Source organism: Zosterops lateralis, assembly GCF_965231275.1.
Source record: "Zosterops lateralis genome assembly, chromosome: 10".
NCBI classification, from domain to species: domain Eukaryota; kingdom Metazoa; phylum Chordata; class Aves; order Passeriformes; family Zosteropidae; genus Zosterops; species Zosterops lateralis.
In genome coordinates this window covers 26061390-26068089 of record NC_139770.1, presented here as the reverse complement: position 1 = coordinate 26068089, position 6700 = coordinate 26061390, and the positions used below count along the sequence as shown (strand labels likewise).

Below are 6700 nucleotides of genomic sequence, written 5' to 3'. Positions count from 1 at the left end.
AGGGCAATACTTATCATCTGCTTTTTTTTTTTTTTTTTTTTTTTTTTTTTTTTTTTTTTTTTTCCCAGACAAGAAACTACACCTCAGTCGTGCACCTCCTAGAACAGCCCTCAGAGCACTCCTGAATATAAAGTGACAATGGATGAACTATCTTCATGACCACTGCTGTGATTGAGCACGTGCAGGAAACCAGTCCCAGATGTAGCATGTGTCAGTTATCTGAGGCACAAACTGACTAAACCCAGCTCCACCTCTCTGTCTTTACTGTCTCTAGCCTCTTATATTAGTTTGCTCTAACACTAACGCGAACTCCTCCTGGTTTTATCCTGTTAATAGATATCTCTACTGGAACTTTTTTTCACCATTTAATGCAGAGCTGCAATCCTGATTCCATCAAGAGCCACCAAAATGTTTACCCTAAACTGGAGTAGGGAAGGAATACCAATGAGATAGCCAAATAATGAAAAGGTTTTACTTCTAGATGGAGTCCTGAAAAGAATAATATGATCTTCCATAATTAGAATTTCAGCATGTTTCTTCTGTGACCCAAATATTTTTTGAAGCTCTCTTGAGACTGATCTATCTTCTCAAGAGCACTTTAAAAGCTATTCTAGGAGTTACATAAAATACGTTTAAATTGTGATAAGTGTTACCTCATATTTTTCACTGACTGTGCTCTGTGCTGCTTAAACATCTCTGCTGCCACTTGCACTGTTCACACCAAGTAACTTCAGGTTCTGTTGTTTCCCTCCTAGCAATCAGATACTGCTTTGAAGGGTGAGTTATAATGATGACAGCACCTCCAGGAGAGCTCTGCAAGAGCTTCTGGTGCTCACACCGAGACATTGGTCTGGCTGTTCAACCCCAGTTTAACCAATCTAACTCCTAAAGTTCACATCCTCAAAGCAATGTTAAAACCTGAATACTAACTTGTCCTCAGACACTAAGAGCCTTAGATGTAAATTACCTCAACTGAAGTCACAAAATTTCACCAGTTCAGTAAAGTAGGTTCAGCTTCTGATTAGCCAGTGAGTAGTAGATTAATGTATTAAGGTGGCAGAAACAGGTCTCAGTAAAACCAGTAACAAATGACAAATCAAGCTGCCTTCCTAGGATATGGTGTTAATTACCCTGCACTGGCCATCAAGTACCCAAACTCTACTTAATGATGTGACTGTAGGCAACACAGAAGCTGGGTACAGCTGTGACCTGGCGTATAAAACTGGTGAGAAGTTAGTGTGTCCTGTACATTGATTTGCTGAACTGGAAAACCAGATTAGGGCAGGTGAAGGGGGCGGGGGGAGGGGGGCAGGTGGGGTGAGCGGGGGGATGAGGGGGGGAACAACAAAAACCTCCTTTAAGAGTTATCAAGAAGTGTTGAAAAACTCTCTTTTAACAGATGTAAAGGAAAATTTGGGCTACAAAACTCTCCCAAGAACTACAGCTATCTTGTCAAAACCCTAGACTAAACAAGTAATATGGCCTGTTTCTGTGGAAAAGAGTGTGTAAAGAGAGAAAAGAATGAACTTTGATTTGCCACACCAGTTTGAGTTCCCATATATCTAATAAAACAATTCAGGTTGCAAACAGCAAGATCTCAAAATTGCTTCTCTCATTTTTGTCTAAAGTAATCTTGAGTGGAAAAGGAAGGATCTATCAGTAGACTGTGATACCCCATGGAATGGGGAAAATAAACACAGAAGTAACATTAGATATTTTTGAAATGTGTCATTTCAGAGGAGGAGTGGCATGATTTACAGCACCATTTATAAAATGTGACATTGGTGAGCATGACCCATTCCTGAAGACAAGTAATAACCAGCAAAACAAAACAAACAGGTTTTGAGATGATGTGGTGGTTTTATATTTGCCGAATTTTGTTTGCCAACTGGGAGATAGGCTTTTGGAAGAAAAAAGGCAAAACAGGCTCAAAAGTAAACCAGATAGATTTTATTAACATACTAAAGGAAAAGAAAGAATGAAAGAAAGAAAGGAAAATGAAACTTTCAAACACATTCCCCCCTACCACTGTTCACTTTCCCACTCAATAAAGAGAGAAAACTATGATTTTCAGTCAGTTGCAACCATTTAAACACAATCCCTCATTACTTTGGGAGAGGAGCCTCTCTAGAGTTTATGGAGATACACATCACAAGAAAAGGTCTGGTGGCTTTCAATGTCACAAATCTGCAACTGCCCAGAATTTTGCAGATTCTGTGCAGTCCCACCCATTTAACTGTTTCCCAAGCTGTTTATGGGCCTCCTCATGTTTAGGGTATCATTTTAAGAATGCTTTTCTAATATAAAGTAAGGATTCTCTTCTTCTATCTCTAAAATTGTCTCTATCTCAAAAGAAACAGAGACCTCCTTTTATGCCCAGGAGCATCAAAATCAATTCTTTTCTAAAATCATCTTCATCTCAAAGGCCGAGACCTCCTTTCTAAAATCATCTTCATCTCAAAGGCCGAGACCTCCTTATTTATCCCTGGAGCCGGGGACATACTCCATTCGAAATTCTCAATTAAATCTCAGTTATATCAGTACACACAGTACACACAGTTGACTAGAAATTGCATTCCCCCAAACAACATTATAATATCACAAGAAATAGTTCATTTCTCCAGAGTTTACATCCAGAGAAGTCCAGTCAAAAATGTCCACTTCCTCCATCCATTCTTCTAATAGTCTCTATCAGTTCTTTTGCTGACTTTGTCTCATACTGTCTCTCTACATTTTAAATTACTCTGTCTTCCATGGAGGAGGGAAAAGGGTTAATGTCTTTGCCCAGAGTCTTTTTTTTCTCCTCTCCAGCTGACTTCCAGAACTTCAAGGCCGCAGGTGATGTTGGGGTGGGGGAAGAGGGAGGATCTCAGGAATGCTGATGGATGACCCTCCTCCACCCCGGTCAGACCTAAAGTAACTCAAACTTGGATCAGCTCCCTGGAGCTCTGGAGAAAGATTCTCAAGATTCTCTCCTCCCTCGGACCAGCAGCTCTGGCAGCCAGGCCCAGAGCAGGGCCGCCGCCGTGGCCACTGGCACAGGGCCAGCACTGCCAATCTGCAATCCTCCTCCTGTCCCCATCGGAGGAGCCGGGGCAGAGAGGGGATACTGCTGGCCTGGGCAGTGAAAAAAGTGAAATTTAAAAAACTAAAACCTTTAATTGTCATATAATAAGTGTATTAATATCTTAAATGTTTATTTTGTAAAAAGCCACCTCCATGCCCCACCCCCCCTAGAGAGGGGAGGAGGGGGGGCAGTGAAAGGGGAGTTGCCTGGTCGCTTAAAAACCGCCCGCAGGCCCCTCCCCAGACCCCAAAAGTAGGCTGCCTGCCACCCTGAAAGAGGGGGAGTCTGCACCCCCCTCAGACCTTGGACCACCTTAAAAACAAACCTCTAGAGCTCCATTCAAAGAAGCCCGGCACCGCGAGCTCCCCGCCCCCCCCAATGCCGGAGCGGCCGGCGCTGCCGCCGCCGGAGTGGGGAAGAGAGGGGCCGGCCGTTCCCCCATGCTCACCGCGAGGCAGCTGGATACCACCGCGGGGCTGGCTCCTGGTGTCCCTGAGACTGCCGAGCCGCCCGCCCGGCGCAGCAACCCCTGCCCCCAGCCAGCCGCTGCCGAGACCGAGAGAGAAAAAAGGAACTGGCCGCTCCCCCCCGAGCCCGGCACGGGGGATTCCAGTCCCTGCGGAGCCGCCAAGTCGCCCGCCCTGGCACGGCTCCAGCCGCCAAGCAGCTGCCCGCCCGGCCTGAGTCCAGGCGCGGAAAAACCCCAAAGCCCGCAAAACCACCACGTGGCTCAGCCGACAGGCGGCCAGCCGCCGCTGCTAGATGGTGCGTCCACAAGCCCACAGAGCCGTGTCCCCGGGCACACCCAGACCGCCGCCCTGCTCCAAGAAAGGGGAACACACGCCCGCCACGTTCCGTCCCCACCTAACAGCCCTGGTGCTGCCCGCCACCGAAACCTCCAAGACGCCATACTGAATTGTGAAACTGCCATGAGAGCCCGCAGCCCCTGCTGCCCGAAGGCGACCCTGTACATGCAAATCAAAAGTCCGAGGTGCATCTCGGGACTCTTTTAACACCAGAAACCCCTAATAAAAATAAAACTAAGTAAAATTAAAACACACAAGAACCAATGCTAGACCGTGTAGACCCTAAAGTATCAGGAGAACTGATTTTTCCAGTTTCTGTGACTGGCTGTGACTTAAGAGTGCCAAACCAGAAGTGAGACCCCCGAAGAAAACAAAAGCAACTCAGAACTTTGGGATTACTCTCAGCGAGGGGCCGGTTCTCCAGCTCTGTTGAACTCCCTGCAGCAGAGCTGTTCAGCACCCTCCTCCTCCATGGCGCACGGGCTGCCAAAAACCCCTCGAGCAACCATCATAAGAGCTGATTAATAAAGGCATTTTAAAGAGATTAATATTATCTCTGCCCATTTATTCATAACAGGCAGGAGCCGAGACAGAGAGGGGACACCGCTGGCCAGGGCAGGAGCCGGGGCAGAGAGAGGACACTGCTGGCCTGGGCAGGAGCCGGGGCAGAGAGGGGACACCGCTGGCCTGGGCAGGAGCCGGGGCAGAGAGGGGACACCGCTGGCCTGGGCAGGAGCCGGGGCAGAGAGGGGACACCGCTGTCCTGGGCAGGAGCCGGGGCAGAGAGGGGACACTGCTGGCCTGGGCAGCTCTCCCACAGGCAGTGGTCTACCCTCCCTGAGGCCTGGCTGGGCCTGGCCCCGACGGCCCAGACCCGAACTTCTCAGTTACTAGGTGATGTTAACTCCTCACCAGCTGGAAGAGGAAAGGAGCCAAGTCACCTGGGGCCTTTGATTTAGTCTGGGGTCTCCAGAGATGTGTACAACACTCCTATTTGTCAGCCAAGATGCCAATCCATGCTATAACTTTCTTAGGAAAAAACCCAAAACCTTCACATTCATGCTAAACCACCAGAAATGGTTATGATACTTCAAAACATCCCATCTGCTATACCAGAAGTCATCTACTTTGCAGGGTGTTGAATCCCTTTGGGATTCATATCAGTATTCCTGTTGCTATTTTGTGCCTTTACCTGTGTTATCTATGGGGACAGATCTGCCAAAAATCTATGCAACCCTGTGTCATTATAAACGCAGAAAAGTAAAAAATGAGCAACAAGCCCTTTTTTACCTTTCTAAAAATCAGTAAATGATGTTGTGGTGCATTTGGGATTTCCTAAAGTTCTGTATGGTTTGTTATTAAATTTCTGTAATGGTTTATCCTTACACCCCCCCCACTCCCAGTTCATTGTAATCCTTCCCCGATAATACCCCCTGCCACACAGTAAGGCTAGAGTGTTTGGTGAAAGCTCAGTGACTCAGCCAGGCATCAGGTTCCCCCCCACGCCCCTTTTCCCCTAGATGGCCCTCCTGTCCTGGGTCACATCCCCCTGCCCCTGCTATTGACCCTGAGTTCTCCCCTCCTGGGGAGCACCCCTGGGGGGAAAAGGGGAAGCCAGGAGGCCAGGAGCCTGTGAGACAGATGGGCAGGAGCCCAGAATAAAGCTCTTTCCTTCTCAAGTTTGAGCCCTCCTTCTTCCAGCCACTGTCACATTTCAGTCTGAGGTTTGGACTCACAGATATAACTGTTTTATGGTTATCTGAAGAGCAGAGCTGGCTGGTGGAACTGCTACGGAAGAAACCATAAAATTACATCGGAATCTGAGTGCTCTGAACCTATGTCCCTGGCAGAGCAAACTACAGCAGCCCCTTCTCAGTACGATCCAAGGATGTGTGATGCTATGGAAGAAGGGGCAGCAGCTTTGGTTAACTGCAATTATCTGTTCCCTGTGTTCAAGGTGACAGAGGACAGAACTTCTGCTTTTCTCTCAAGTACTGCTGTATCATTTAAGAGGTGGATAGACTCCAGGTCTGAAGTAGGATAATATCTCTCTATAGTTGCTATTGTGTATTTTATTTTTCACCAGAAGATAATGACAGGCAATGAACATAGCAGTGTTTTAAGGTACTGAAGATACAGCTTAGGATCCAGAACTTTGGGTAGAAAGCAGTAATGCTGCAACAGCTGCTGCAGTATGTATTATAGGCTTACTGGGGCTCTGCCAAAGAAACTGTTGGATTTGCTCCTGCCAGTGTGACTGGATTTACTTCCCACAAAACACTACAAATTTCTACAGATGCAGAGAGAGCCTTAGAGCAGAGCAGAGAGAAAGTGGTGGTGGCGGAGAGGGAGGAGAGAATGACAAGTTCTTGCAATATGTGAAGTTATTGATGGGTTCTGATAGCACAGCCAAAGGAATTTTTCCCTTTCTACTTAAGTGTCATGGCTTGACACTGCCTAGATGCCAGGCACTCACAAAAAAGGGTTCTTGCTCACCCTCCTCTGAAATTGGACAAAGGAGACAAAATATAATGAAGGGTTCATGGCTTTAGATAAGGAGAAAACACTTATCAATTACCATCAAGGGTAAAACCAGGCCCAACTTGGAGATATAAGGTGAATTTATTACCAAAAAAACAGGTCAGGATAATGAGAATTAAAATAAGCCCTTAGAAGCACCTTTCCCCCCAGTTCCTCCCTCTTTCCCACTGACAGTGCAGAAAGACAGGGAATGGGGGTTATGGTCAGTCCATCACTTCTGGTTTCTCTCACTGTTCAGGGAGAAGAACCTCTCCCTTGCTGCTATGTGCTTCTCACAGAGGCCCCC

At 47.1% G+C, this 6700-nt stretch overlaps 1 long non-coding RNA gene across 1 annotated transcript; it reads right to left on the bottom strand.

The window, feature by feature from the left end:
- Positions 1-2024: 2024 nt before the first annotated feature.
- LOC310913401 lies at positions 2025-4037 on the bottom strand. The gene is made up of 3 exons (XR_014590813.1): positions 3932-4037; positions 2472-3117; positions 2025-2433 (listed from the first exon to the last, which is right to left on the bottom strand). It is a non-coding gene; the product is annotated as an uncharacterized lncRNA (long non-coding RNA).
- Positions 4038-6700: the final 2663 nt, after the last annotated feature.